The following is a 15,972-nucleotide window of genomic DNA, read 5'->3' on the forward strand; positions in this document are numbered from 1 at the left end:
TGGAGTGAGAGTTGATTCAGGCCTATTGTGTACCATTGTGATTGCGATTGCATTTTCGGAAGGACTGTACTTGGGAATTTTTAAAAGAAAATACGCAGCCTGCAACTTCTATGTGAGGGTTCCAAAGCCCTTGACAAACATTTCATTAAGCCTGAAGCAGTATTGTTACATATAGGGTGAGTTGGATTTTTCAAAAGTGCCTAAGGGAGCTAGTAGCATAAGTCCCACTGATTATTTTTTAATGGGACTTTTGCTCTTAATTCCCTTAGGCACTTTTGAAAATCCCAACATGAATGCAAAGGAAACTGTGGCCTATAGGTTTGTTCCACAGAATTTAAAATGTTGCCTTAACTCCTAATTCTTTCATCCATCTTCCTCTACCTCCTCTTCATCATGTCTCGTCACACCACTCCCACTTTTCTCTCCCGAGCACACTGCTATCACCCTAGTTCCACACCTCACTCAGGGAAAGGGAAGAGGAAACCAATTGACCAGACATCTCTTAGGCATACTGATAGGTGTGTCTATGGGATTGATCCAGTTACCATTAATGTAAATGAAAGAATTCCCACTGACTCCAATGAGAACCAGATCAGGTCTTTTTGCGCTTCCATGTTTGAGTTCACGTTTGTCTTGTGCGCAACTGTATAAACATTTATAGTCTCACAAATAATGACCCTTCAAGTCATGCACATACAGCAAAACACAAATCTCTCCAACAAAACCTGCATATATAGCAAATCAGTGTAACCACATGCTCTTGTTACTGTTGCATTGTGATCCTTCGCCTACTACTTTTGTTACTCTCACTTTCTGTGTCTTGTCCAAAATGAAGGTTAGAATGTGTAAGCAGCACCATCAGAAGAGGCTTTTTGCTTTAGAAAGACACAATTCCTTCCCCTTGCTCTTCATGGGGTAATAATTTTCCAACAGCAAATAACACACCCATGCTGGCTCCATCTATTCCCCACCTAGCTGCTCCAAGGTGGGCACAATGCCCACTAACTGTGGCATGCCTGGACCTAAGGATCAGATAACTCATACAGGCGTGTAGTCCAAGTTACAGTCTAGCCTTAAGGTTGTTTTAGGCCTCATCCTCCTTTCACCTGGTGTATTCATTTACACTTGTGCAAGGCAATTGGGAATCAGGCCTAGAGTCTAGAATGAAGATGCTAAGACAATCATAATATAACTTCTTGAATGACTTCAGTATTACCAAAGCGCACACAGTATTCTTCCACCTTATACTCTAGTATTGTAAAATGTGTGTTCCTAGACACAGCCTTTTTAGACTATACTACTAATGAGAAATAATGAAACACTGAAGTTTCTTCCTTCCTTCCGCAGTTCCTTATTGGAGGCACCAAACCCCCTGCATTAACATATTCCCTTCAGAGTCATAGGACAGAGTCTGGCTTACTAACTTCCTGGCTAATGGATCTTTGTACACAAATTAGGCTTATAGGGTTTTATCTTTCCCTAGGGAGAATATTGCTGGATTATGTATGGTTCTTCTCTTTTCCCTCCCCCCTTTATCTATTATTTATAAAACAAAACATTCCTGTTGCTTCCTTCTGAAAACATAGTTATTCCTGGCATCAGTAAAAGGCTTTTGTCAGTGTAATAAATGACCAATTCCTGTATGTTTTCCAAGCTAATATGTTACAGAAATACATGTTGGATGTACGACAAGTTGTGTTTTAAGATCTAATTTGATTTGGCACAATTGATTCAGGATATTAGATATATTTCATAAAGCATACAGTTTTTACTGGTGCACCCAAGAAATGTTTGGAGACAGCATCAAAACTCAATTCATTTTGTTCCTGATCCACCAAGACTACTTCATCCATCACCGTATTCTCTTTGTCAGCATTAGGACCTGTTTTGCAACTCATAATAAAATGCCAACTTATTTTAATAAAATATTGATATTAACAATAACAATTTGGATTTAACATCTTTACCAGAGCAACTCAAAATGTAAGTAAGCTTCATATCCCTCATGTGACATAGGTAAGAATTTAGTAACTAGTTTACAAATTGGTGACATACTAAACATTACATAAGGAGTGAGAGACAGAGTTGTCACTAGCGGCCATGGGATGAAAATTGCCACTGACTTCACCTAGGCCAGGATTGCACCCCATGAGTCCCCCAGCTGAAAACACAAGATTACATTCCCTCCCTTATTAGTGGAAGCATACCTTTCTAGTGAGGAACAGTGTGATGGAAAGCTTAAACTGCATTATAATGTTTAATCACTAGGTAGTGCTATATGAAAAATACTGGAGCTCTTCTTTACCGAGTGCTGGAGGTAGTCTGTGTTCTTTTGTTTACAATAAAGTTGTTGTTACTAGTGTCTATCTTACCTCTGTCACAATTTGACTAACCTGAGATGGTGATATAGAAAAACAATAAAACTGCAGAATATCACCAAAATGTGACCGTTTCATGCCCCAGAGAGCTTTAACTTCGGCAGACCATCAGACTGGCCTGATTGGAAGGAGCTGTTTGCACGTTTTCACATCACAATTAAACTCCATGAGGAGTGTGGGGAGGTGCAGGTTACTTCCCTATTCTATGCCATGGGCAGGAAAGCTGAACATATCTTTAAATCCTTTGTCTTTAGAGACGAGAGCCCCCAAGAACAATTATGGTGTGGTACTGGCTACGGTTGATGAACTTTTTATACCTCAGCATAACTTGGTTTATGCGTGGGTGATTGGATGTCCTGATTTTATAGGGACAGTCCTGATATTCGAGACTTTGTCTTATATAGGCACCTATTACCCCTGAACCCCTGTCCTGATTTTTCACACTTGCTACCTGGTCACCCTATGCTGGGGTGTCTGTGGAATCTTTCATAAGATGACATTGCAGAAAACTTATTTTGAAGACATAAAGGAAGAGGACATTAGAGACAGAGTAGTGACTGGTATTTTAGACAGTGGACTGTCAGAGAAACTGTAAGTGAAGAGAGATTAAATCCTTCACAAATCGATAGAAATAGCAAGATAACTGGAGAGGATCAAAATCAAAATAGAGAGACCAGTGGGTCACCAGAAAGAAACCTAGAAAAAAGTGACTTAGAATCATGTTAGAGATAGCACAGCTGCAAAAAAAACAAAAACAAAAACAAAAAACAAACAAAAAAACCATCAAAAACAATAAAAAAACCCTGTAATAAATCCTAAAAGGCAATATGGGGTAAGCCCCAGGCAAAACACAACACTTCTCAGACTAGATGCACAAGTTGTGGGATAAATCACAGTCAAAGAAGTGATTGCCCAGCTAAAGAAGTCAAATGCCAGCTAAAGTACAGCAAAAAAATGGACATTTTGCCACTGTCTGCCACACAATGGCAGAATGGGAAGTGCCCACTGAGCATCTAGAGCCATTTTTGTGGGATCAATCATGTATAATGGCCCAGCCTGGAGAGTGGAAAAACTGTTAATTTTAAAATAGATTCAGGTGTAGATGTAACAGTCATATCAGAAGGGACTTTTACTTACATTCAGCCCCTCCTGGAGCTGAAACAGTAGATACTGTCCTAAATAGTCCTGGCAATATTTTGAACTGCGTTGGACAATTTTCCAAGGAAACAACCTTGAAACAACAAAGACAAAAGCTTTAATTTTAATGTGTATGTGGTTAGAGGAGCAGAGGCTGTCAATCTCCTCTGTCGTAGTGTGGTTGTCATAATAGATCTAGTGAAAAAGATGGAAGAAGTTGAAGGAATATTTGGTGCTAGTGGACTTTTGAAAGGAGATCCAGTAGAAATAATCTTAAGAGACAATGCTGAACCATACACCCACAGAACATACACCCCACAGAATTCCTATACCTTTACTTTGTAAAGTAGAAACTGAGTTAAGGGGAGTGGAAAAGAATGCCAACTCCATGTTGCACACTGATAGTGTCTGTTACAAAGAAAAATGTGAAAATAGGAATCTGTGGATTTTAAAAGACTTAATGAAGCAGTAGTGAGAGAAAAATATATCTTCCCAACACGAGAGAATTTCCTCCCTAAAGTGTTAGGAGCTACTATATTATCCAAGCTAGATGCATCAAGTGATTTTTTGCAAATCCCTTTAGTCAAAGCGTGCTTGTCAAGGTTCCTTCCCCACTCTGAACTCTAGGGTACAGATGTGGGGACCTGCATAAAAACCTCCAAAGCTTACTTTTACCAGCTTAGGTTAAAACTTCCCCAAGGTACAAATTATTTTACCCTTTGCCCTTGGATTTCCACTGCCATCACCAAACTTTATCTGGGTTCCTGAAAAAACAGAGTTTGGACACATCTTTCCCCCCAAAATCCTCCCACCCCTTGCACCCCACTTCCTGGGGAAGGTTTGGTAAAAATCCTCACCAATTTGCATAGGTGACCACAGACCCAAACCTTTGGATCTTCGAACAATGAAAAAGCATTCAGTTTCCTTACAAGAAGACTTTTAATAGAAGTAAAAAAAAGAATCACCTCTGTAAAATCAGGATGGTGAATACCCTACAGGGTAATTAGATTCAAAACAGAGAATCCCTCTAGGCAAAACCTTAAGTTACAAAAAAGACACACGGACAGGAATATTCATTCTATCCAGCACAGCTATTTTCTCAGCCATATAAAGAAATCATAATCTAACACATACCTAGCTAGATTACTTACTAAGTTCTAAGACTCCATTCCTGTTCTGTCTCTGGCAAAAGCATCACACAGACAGACACAGACCCTTTTCTTTTCTCCCTCCTCCCAGCTTTTGAAAGTATCTTGTCTTCTCATTGGTCATTTTGGTCAGGTGCCAGCGAGGTTACCTTTAGCTTCTTAACCCTTTACAGGTGAGAGGATTTTTCCTCTGGCCAGGTAGGATTTTAACAGGGTTTTACCCTTCCCTTTATTTTTATGACAGTGCTAAACTGACTTTATTCATTACAGTCTTTGGGAGATTTTGCTTTTAAAGATTACCTTTCTTGATTACCAATGATTACCAATGAATTTTTCCCAAGAAAGGCAGCAGAGCTGCTAAAGAACCTAAATGGGATTGTTTGTTTTTACAGATTGATTTTTTAGTATACAGGTCATCAAGGAAAGAACATGACAAACTTTCAGTGAAGTTCTAAGCTTAATCAGTGAGTCTGGGCTCAAGTTAAATAAAGAAAAGTTTGTTTTCTGCCAACACCAAATTGAATTTTTGGGACAGATAATAAATAAAGATGGAATTAGTCCTAGTCCTACGAAAGTAAAAACAATTAGAGAATTGAATGCACCAACAAATGTACCAGAACTGAAATGTATACTGGGGATGGTAAATTATCTTGGATGATACCTGCAAGACCTCTCTACAGTGATGAAACCAAAGAATGAACTATTAAGGTCCAATACATCCTGACTATAGGGGGCCAATCAGGAGACCACCTTCAAAAGGGTAAAATAAATTATCTCCTCTACTCCAATTTTAAAGTCCTATGATGTAAATAAACTCACAATGGTCAGTGCTGATGCCAGTAGCTATGGTCTTGGTGGTGTATTTTTACAGTTACATTGTTCTGAGTGGAAGCCAGTTGCATTCTGCTCTCGTACACTTACAGAAGTAGAACCAATATGCATAGATTGAAAAGGAGTGCCTGGCAAGTATGGTATGCAAAAACTTATTCAGATATCTGTGTGGGTTGGGTTCCTCTAAACCAATAACTGACTATAAGCCTCTTGTATCTCTCATCAACGGAAAAAACATGGATCAAGCACTGCTGAAATATCCATGTCTTTTGATTAGGCTAATACGATTTAATTCAATTGCTGGATATATTCCTGGTAAAAAAATTTGGTAATACCAGACACCCTATCATGGAGTCCAGGACCAGACTCAAGCACCTGTTGGCTAAAGGAAGATATAAAGGCTCACGTGGATGCTGTAGAAGTTTACAGGACAATGTCAGGTAGGAGACTATACCTACCACAAAAAACAAATCTAGCAGATAACTAGAAACTTCTTGAAGTTGCTTATGTTTGGGCAGGATGGCTAAAGTATCTAAAGAATACTATGGCCGTGGCAAGATGTGACTTTGATGTATACAGGCAATGGACTAATGATTAAAGATTATTGTATTGTCATCCCAAGCACTTTGAAAGGAAAAGATTTAGACCTAATATATGAAGGACATCAAGGACTAGCTGAATGGCATGAGTGAGCCAATCAGTCAGTGTGGTGGCCTGGAATCCATAATAACATAAAGAATAAAGTTTCTTCATGCAAACATTGCAAAACTAACAGACCAACACAATACAAAACATCTCTAATAACAGCACCTGTACCATACAGGCCCTGGAAGAAGCTAGCAGCAGATTTATGCAAATTCAGAAGATATTATTACCTAGTTGTGGTGGTTTATTTTTCTAGATATATTAAAATAATATATTTGAAAGATACAATATGTCAGTGTTATTGAGAAATTAAAGAGCACATTTACCCATTTTGGTATTCCAAAACAAGTATTGACAGGCAACAGACTACAATTCACCATAGCTGAGTTTAAGTAATTCCAAACAAAATAAGATATGACTAGATCACTAGCAGCCTGAATTACCCATAAACAAATGGGAAAGGCTGAGAGGGCTGTACAAACTACCAAGAAAATATTGAAGTAGGAAGATCCATTCCTTTTGTAACCCACATGCTTAATAAGGAGATATCTCTTTAAGAGATTTAGAGTGGAGAAGTGGGGGAGGAATTAATTGAGTTGTCTGGATCTAGGGTGACCAGATAGCAAGTATGAAAAATCGGGACAGCGACTGGGGGGTAATAGGAGCCCATATAAAAAAAATCCCCAAATATTGGAACTGTCCCTATAAAGTTGGGACATCTGGTCACCCTATCTGGATCATGCACAATTAGCATTCCATGCCCAGAAGTTTCTGGAATTAGGTGTGGCTGTTCTGGGTATGCTCAATAGACTCCCTATAACTGAACTCCATTGAGTAGACTCCATTGAGAGTGAGTAGTTAGGGTAGCTGCTTTACAAAAGGATATGTGACCTGCATGGGTTTGGAGAAGCTCAGCCACAGGTGCAGAAAGCAGGCTGCTTTCCCCTAACTGAAGCATTTTGCAGCAGGTTAGTGATAATAATAACTTTCCAACACAGGGAGACACTGGTAGTGTCAGTTATAGAAAGAAAATTTAAAAGGGAAAATATGATAATGGACTATTTACCTAAATAACTCAACTGTTATTCGCAAAAAGAAAAGGAGTACTTGTGGCACCTTAGAGACTAACCAATTTGAGCATAAGCTTATGCTCACGAAATCTTATGCTCAGATAAATTGGTTAGTCTCTAAGGTGCCACAAGTACTCCTTTTCTTTTTGCGAATACAGACTAACATGGCTGCTACTCTGTCAACTGTTATTGGAAGGCAAACAACTGTACTGTTTCTGGTGTCTTGGTGAACTGTAGTATTTATTGACAGTGTCAAAAGGCAATGACTATATAAATGATAATGATCAGAGACAACTCATTACAGGAATTTATATTTCCTTGTGAGAATAAGCACACATTCAATACCAAAATATAGCTTCTTTATTCCTTCTTTATTTTTTTTAAGTGAAATTGATATAGTTCTTTCCACAGCTAGATTGGTAAGTATGGGAAGAATATAGAAAAGGTCAAGGGATACCACATGTTTATCAATATTTTATATTGTTAATCAAAACAAGAGAACCATTAAATAATACACTCAGAATTTTTCTTATCTACTAGCATGATAGTTAAGGTTAATTTAAATTGGCTACGTTCTGAATTTAACAAGGCAAGAAAGTAGGCTGATTTCAGGTCTATCCAAGTGTAGCAGAAAATCAAGATTCTGAGAACACTTTATCAAGCTGAAGATTCACTGATTCCATTTTTAGATAAGTAATGTATTTTACTGACAAAAATCTAATCCTTCCAAGCCTAGTTATTTGTAAGAAAAATAGTAAAAACTATTAAAATATAAAAACAACCATACTCAACTACGGTACGTGACTTTATTCCACCATCATTTACACAGCTGGGAAGAGCTGGATTTATGTGTAACATATATTAGTGAGAAAACCATGTGGTTTTCTAGCTTTACTCTGAATTGTTTAAAATGAATTGCCACAAAACTTTCTTTCCCGCCATAGATAAGGTTTCTGTTTACAGAACACGTAAGGACCTAAAGAATGAGTTATGATGGAGACAATTCATAGATTCCATGTAGGTCTTCAGATCTTTGGCTATTTGGGATCTTTCTCCTTTCTAATTTAGAATCAGTTTGGGAAATATTTTTCCTTGTGCAACGCTGTTGAATGGAACAGTCTTCCTTTGACCTATGGTACAGACCCTTTGAGACACAAAAACGTGTCCTTGTGTCGTGGTTCATCAATTTCTGGTTTCCATAACAAAATGTGGTAACATCTGTCTGAGAATTGGTACGCCAGGCCCAGAAGACTTCCTTCAGAAGCACAAAGACAGATGGCAGGACAGTTGCACCCAATATTCAAAAGTTCATATAATGAGGGCAATCTCCTAAGAAGGTGACTGTTGGTATGTGGAGAAAACTCCCAGAAAGAGTACTGCAATAATATGTAATTTTGTTTCCTATATTGTATTGTGAACCTTGTTTTTACTAAGTGGCCCGAAGGAGTGCAAGTCTTTATGGAGAGACTTTGTTTATTTTAAACAGGCATCACAAAATAACTAGGCCCTGTTTCCCAAAAGAGGATTCTCTTCCTTGCCAGAAAATGGCCTCCTGTTGTTCACAGGAAGAACTGTGGAACTGAGCTTTGCTACACTCCAAATTCATATTAAGGAAACAGTGAACCTGTTGCCATTTCAAAGAAAACTGATTTTTCTCATTTTCTCTTTGTCCCACAAGGAAAATATCTTTTATGAACACCTGGTAATCTCTCATTAATGAGACTTTGTGCCTGCCAAGAGTGTTTCTACCATTCCTAGCACTGTAACATATAGGTTCTCCGAAACACAAGGTAGGTTGGTGTTGAATCCCAAGAGATGATGCTTGTAATGGATACGTGGAAAATATTTGAGATGGGGGAAGAAGGAAAAAAAGGATATTTAATAAACTAACAAGTATTTTGTTAGGAAGGGAATGAAATATGTCACAAATAATTTATCTACTGGAGTTTTAAAAATGTTTTTAAAAAGGATGTTGAAAGAAGCATTCTTAAAATGCCTTTTGACTTCTTAGTGGCATGGGACATAATTCCCACTGTCAGAATTGCAAGGCGACCTCTGTCCTAGGCCAACAGAGTATGTCCTAAATAAGACAGCCGCTAAATCGTATCTAAGCTACGCAAAGGGCTACTGGGGTTTAAATGGAACATGCTTCCAAATGAATATGTAATTAGAGTTATTATCATTAAAGAATATGAAATTTGACTCTGTCAAAACTTACAAGAGTAAATCTAGAAATGCTGTGTAGATAAAGCAAGGCAGTAGATACTTCAAACACTAGAGACAGCTTAGATGAGGAGAGAGGAGGAACGGACAATATGGTAGGGAAACTGTTACTCTTTGAGTTACCTTGGATAAAGAATCCAGTTTAATCCTACTAACTTTGTAGATTCCCTAGCCATCAGGGACCACTGTGATTATCTCATCTGACCACCTGTATAACACAGGCCATAGAACTTCCCCAAAATAATTCCTAGCGCATAGCTTTAGAAAAAGATGTAATCTCAATTTAAAAATGGTCTGTGATGGAAAATCCACCACAACCATTGACAAGTTGTTCCAATGGTTAATTACTCTCATTGTTAAAATGTTATGACTTATTTCCAGTCTCAATTGGTATAGCTGCAATTTGCAAGCATTGGATTGTGTAATACCTTTCTCTCCTAGCCTGAAGATCCCATTATTAAATATTCCCCATGTAGATACTTATAGGCTGAACTGAAGTCACCCCTTAACCATCTTTGTTAAGATAAATAGACTGAGTTTCTTTAATCTACCACTATTTCCTGTTTTTCCAATCCTTTAATCATTCTCATGGTTCTTCTCTGAACCCTTTCCACTTTGTAAACATCCTTCTTGAATTGTAGACACCAGAACTAGAGATGATATTCCATCAATAGCTGCACCAGTGTCAAATGCCGGGGTAAAATAACCTCACTAGTACTACTACTCCTCAAGGTTTCCCTGTCAGCCAAGAGTTGTATTAGCCCTTTTGGCCAGCTCAAGTTCAGCTGATTAACCACCATGACCCCCAAACCTTCTTCAGAGTTACCACTTCCCAGGATAGAATCCTCCATCCTATAAGTAGGGCCTACATTCTTTGTTCCTAAATTATACATTTGCATTTAGCCATATTAAAATACATTTTGTTTGCTGGGCTCAGCTTTCCAAGCTATCCAGATCACTCTGGATCAGTGATGAGACCTCTTCATTATTTACCACTCCTCTAAGTTTTGTGTTAACTGAAAACTTTGTCAGTAGTGATTTTATGTTCTCTTTCAAGTCATCAATAAAAATATTAAATCACAGAGAGCCAAGTACCAATCCTGTGTGACCTCACTAAAAAAAAACGCCCATTTGATGATGATTCCTCATTTCTAACACTGAGACCTGTCAGTTAGCCAGCCTTTAATCCACCTAATGTACACCATGTGGATGTTATACCATTCTAGGGTTTTTTAATCAAAATATCATGTTGTACCAAGTCAAAGGCTTTACAGAATTCTAAGTATATTACATCCCACAATTATCTTTATCAACCAAATTTGTTTTCTCATCAAATAAGATAGTAAGTTAGTTTGACAAAATCTATTATCACATGTTGATTGACATTATTATATTACTACTTCTTGCTTGCTTCTGAAAAAAATACAACATTACTGCTGATGAGAATTGCTTCTTCCTTTGTCTACTCCATTTTGAAATTTTTATACTGAAAAAATGACAGATATCAGCACCTTTATTTTTTGATTCACACTGGACAGTCAACGATTCAATGGCACCAGAGGACTGCTTGCCAGATCTTGGACGATGATAACTTTTCTGAAGAAAGAAAGTTATTCTTTTGTGATGTTTAAGAGTTGAAGCACAAAGGATGTGTTACATCTAACTTGATTTGCTAGATCCTCTACCTGATTCTATGGACCATGGGTGAGAGTTTTTGTAAGTGCCTAAGGAAGTTTGGTCTCAGGCTCCCTTTGAAAGTCAAAATTGCATACAACTCTAATACGACACTGTCCATAGACAGCAGCAACTTGCTGATGCAGGCATTTTTCTCAGGTTTCAACTCTGTCTCTCAGGGGTTACTTGTGTGTACATAGTAGAGGGAGGCTAAGTTCCACTTGCCTGGAAAGAGAAAAGGAAAGATTTTTATAGAGCTAGTACCCAGCCAAACTAATTATTCAGTTCCTGGCTTCTCTGTAGAGACTGCCAATATGAACTAGACTGAGGCCACCAAGTCACTTCATAATCAAATACAAGCATTTTAAATGGTAACCGGATTTGAACCTTCAGCTGAAAGGTTCTATAGCTCCTTACCAAGCCCTTGAGCTCTACAGTCCCATAAAAATGAAAAAAGAAATCTATACACTTAGAAAATGTGAGTGATGTAAAAATAGGAAAACATGGGCTTTCATAGCTAATCTGTGAGAAGTGTTTACTACTCCTAGTAAAAGCACTCAAATAAATGTGTGGCAAAAATGCTAAATTCCATATGTGAAGAGGTGGGCAGTTATTTATTACTTACACCTGGGGAGCCATATGTTTGCATTGTTTGTTTGCAGACAAATAAAAGTGGCAAGACCTTGCCTCAAAGAGCTAACAATCCAGATTGACTAAATTATCATTTATCAAAGGAAATTAAACAAATTCTGAAAATGTTGTTCCAACACAACAGTGAACAGCTGAACATTATATTCATATTGGGCCTGTTCCAAAGCCCACTGAAGTCATTAGCAATCTTTTTCCTGGTGCAGAATGAGAAACATGGATTTGCAAGGACATTGTATATAGTTGATTCCAACAATGCGCACAAGAAAAAAGATTGTATCACATTGTTTAAATACTCTGTAAGAGAAAACCCTGTTATCCACCAACTCCAAGTAGAGTTCTTTATATACTGTAGTAAATAATAGTTCCCCAAAAATGTCTAACCAATTCTACAAGCAGCAGGAAAAATGAACTGATGAATGTCTGTAGTGGAATGGTACAATTTACCACTGTATTGGAAGTCAAGGGACAAAAACCAGCCGGTCAATCCAATAACTAAATAAGTAGCTAAAGAAGAAGAAACAAGTTTTCCAATTGCATATGGACAATTGGTTTCTGGTTTCTTTGCCAGCTGGGCTTTTATTTGTCAACAATATTAAAATAATTAATCTTGTATCTGAAATGTTTATGCAAACACCGGGCCAGATGGAAAAGGGACTATATGGCAGTAGCAGCTGGTGCCAAAAATAAGTTTTGGGGATAGGGTTGGGAATTAGATACCTGAAAAAATTCTCACCCCCTCCACACCCCAAAAATTACTCCTGGTCTTCCATCTAAATACTTTGGATCTCTTTCCCTTCTCTCAAATACATTCTGCCTCCCTCTACCTCAATCTTCCCCCACTTGATCCCCTTGTATTGTTCCTGAGGTGAAGATGAAGCTCTGCACATAAAACTGTTAGAGGAACTTCATTCCACATGTGCCTTTCTCCCATGACCTGTGTTAGCTGAAAAAGAGAACAGAGACCACTACTGATGAAGATTGTCAGTGCCTCCCTTAAGGAGGGAAGGTTGCTGCCTCCTCTTATGTAAGCTCTTGCAGGGCCTTTGCTCAAGAAGCTAGCACTGGATGTAGATGATCTGGCCACTATCAGCCTGCATCTAATTTTTCTTTTGGTTCAGATTAGTGGAAAGACAATCTGGTCTCAGAGACTAGATGGCTCAGACCTCCTTGTGGATTATCAGACTGGGTACTGACAAAAGCTTAGTACAGAAATTTCATAGTTCACATTTGTAGATGATCTGTTCCTGGTGATGAACAATGATCAGGTGTCCATGCTAATATTAGATATATTAGCTGCCTTAGATTATGAGATGTTCTTGATTTATCTGCTGCCTCTAGCAGATGTGCACGGGGCTGCTTTGGTGGTTCTCTTCCTTCCTTATAGAGTACTCGGAGTGATTTTGGACAACAGTTCTTCTTTCTCAGTAATAAGGTTCTACTGCATTCCACTTCATCACCTTTCCTGTTCAATGTGTGTATGGGAACAATAGAAGAGTTAGTAAAGAGATAAGAACTTGGGTGCATTCAGTGTGCTGATGACTTCACAGCTCTGCTTCTTTCTTCAAATCCATCCGATGCAGTCAAAAGCTGTACTCAATGTCTGGTTGAAATTGAGAGGTAGCTGTCTTTAGACAAGACAGAAGTAATGACAGCAAACCATTTATCACCAGAGTTCACAGTCTCAGTTGGGTTACGTTCTCAGTTAGGTTCACAGTTGATGGTAGAAATAAAACTGGCAGAAAAAAATTATGTATTTTCCACAATAACCTTTTCCTATCTTAGTTTGGCCAGAAGATTATAAACATTTCTTTTGGATGTGTACCTGGCAAGTGCCCTGGTGGCTGCAAAGGAAGGGTTGACAGGAATTAAGATATTGAGTTAAATAGTTACTACTCACACTCTATATTTGTGATCAGTTTAAAAGCATTGGTGTTAGAGGTGTATTTAGTACATCATTATCCATCATGCTTTGCTTGGTGCTTAGAGAACTAGAAACAATGGCTTTCTTGAACAACCGATGTCTTACCTGATAAGATTTTAGTTAGTTATTTTAACTAAAATAGACAACATAGCATGAAGACTTTGTTAAGATTATGTAAGCATCTTTATTTAAAATGTTAACAAAAGTTAAAAACTATAGTGATCCTACTTTGTGCACAATAAAATGGCCAAATTAAAGCCTATATTAAACACTAGAATACCATAGCAACAAGCAACAAGATCCTCAGCTAGTTCTAATTGGCATAGCTTTATGGACTTCAGTAGAGCGAGGGTGATTAAAAACAGCTGAGGATCTGGATTTCTGAAAAAATTATGATGAAAAAATTGAAATAATTTATTTGATGAATGTTGTTCATCTACCTATAGATTTGGTTAAGTAGTAGAAACAAATTATTTGTGAAAACATTATCTGATAATTGATGGAGAAAAAACTAGTTTTGATTATTATTCAACTAGCTCAACAAGAGAACAGCATGTTGAAGGAAGGAGATGACAATGGTTTTGTATTACAGAAGATTTGGGTGTAACACATATACAATTACAACTATATAAGTCATGTTACCTCTAAACAGAGCTCTATTCCATTCTACTTTTCTCATCTTAATATTCCAAAGGACACTATGGGCCAAACCTAGCCCCAGTGTAAGTGGGCACCTCTCCTTTGAAGTCAATGGATTTACTCTGTGACTGGATTTGACTTTATGCCTCTGGAAGACTTAGCCTGTCTCCACTTTTACTTGTGAGGACAGAGAAAAGACAAAAGAAATGACCAAATAGATATTATATATCTGGCTACTCCTGGGTTCCAAGAATAATACAATTCACTATACTCAAGGTCTAGCATCCACAGAGGAGAAAACCTGGAAATATGAAATTAATTAAGCTTGCCATATCTTTACTGTATCCTGGATGTGACCCAAGTAACTATAAACATATTTAAATATATCAAATAAATGTCTGGGTCATTAATATTTTTCAGATACAATCAAAGATGAAAACAGTTGCCCAGACCCAGTCCACCTCCCGAGACACTTGAAACCCAAACAAGCAAGACCCAATCGTATGGGTCAATCTATGCTAGACATTATGGCATCACAGAACCATTTAACTCACTGAGTTCAAACTCCCCTTTAACAAACCACTGTTGAAAGCAAAAGGCTGAGTGTCTAATTATCCCTGCTTCAACATCCAGCTCAGATACAATTTATTATTTGGATTACCTTAGGAGACTTACCAGCCTACAATATCCCTAGAACACAGAGGCCTAAAATTGCAGTTAGTACTCAGGCAAAATTTCCCAAACTATCCATAAAATCAGGGGGTGGATTAACCTGTGGCACAGGGCCTCAAAACGAGGAAAGTCTGGAAGAATGAAGGCTGTCAGTACAACTTTCCCTCTGATAGTCTGCCCACAAAAGGTCAGCACAGCCTGAAAAGTGGTGAGACGGCATAGCCTGAATGGCCGGTGGCTACCTCATTCACGACAGCCATTCGCATTCATCACTGCTGCAACCACTATGAAACTCCTGGCAGAAACAAGACCCGCATAACCTCCAACTAGGGTGGTAATGGAAAGATGACCTGCCTTCCTTAGGCAAAAAGGAAAGGAGTACTTGTGGCACCTTAGAGATTAACAAATTTATTTGAGCATAAGCTTTCGTGAGGGATGAAGTGAGCTATAGCTCATGAAAGCTTATGCTCAAATAAATTTGTTAGTCTCCAAGGTGCCACAAGTACTCCTTTCTTTTTGCGGATACAGACTAACACGGCTGTTACTCTGAAACCTTCCTTAGGCAGAATCCTCTCCACAGTACAACACAGGGTCATGCTAACCACACCCTGGGCCTCACGTCTTTTTAAAGAGTTTTGAAAAGAGTTGGATTTTGAAAAAATAAATAAATTCATTTAAAGGTTTTCATGAATTTTTTTTGGCTTTTGAGTAAAAATTTTGTCATTATGCTCTTTAATTTTTTTTAAAAAGCATCAATATTGAAATCTTTATTTTGATAGGGAAAAAAAACGTTCATTTTTAAACTCCCTCCCACCTGTTTCTTCTCCCTGTGGGGGAAAAAGAAAGCCAGGGGGAAAGTAGATAGTGCATTTAGACTTTTTCTTGACATATTTAGGAATGCTATCAATCATGGTAACATTAGAAGGCCATTTCTGCCACTAGGATGGGAAAACTCCTTGGAAAAAAATCCATAAAACCCCTAC

Source organism: Lepidochelys olivacea, assembly GCF_965140295.1.
Source record: "Lepidochelys olivacea isolate rLepOli2 genome assembly, chromosome: 3".
NCBI lineage: Eukaryota > Metazoa > Chordata > Testudines > Cheloniidae > Lepidochelys > Lepidochelys olivacea.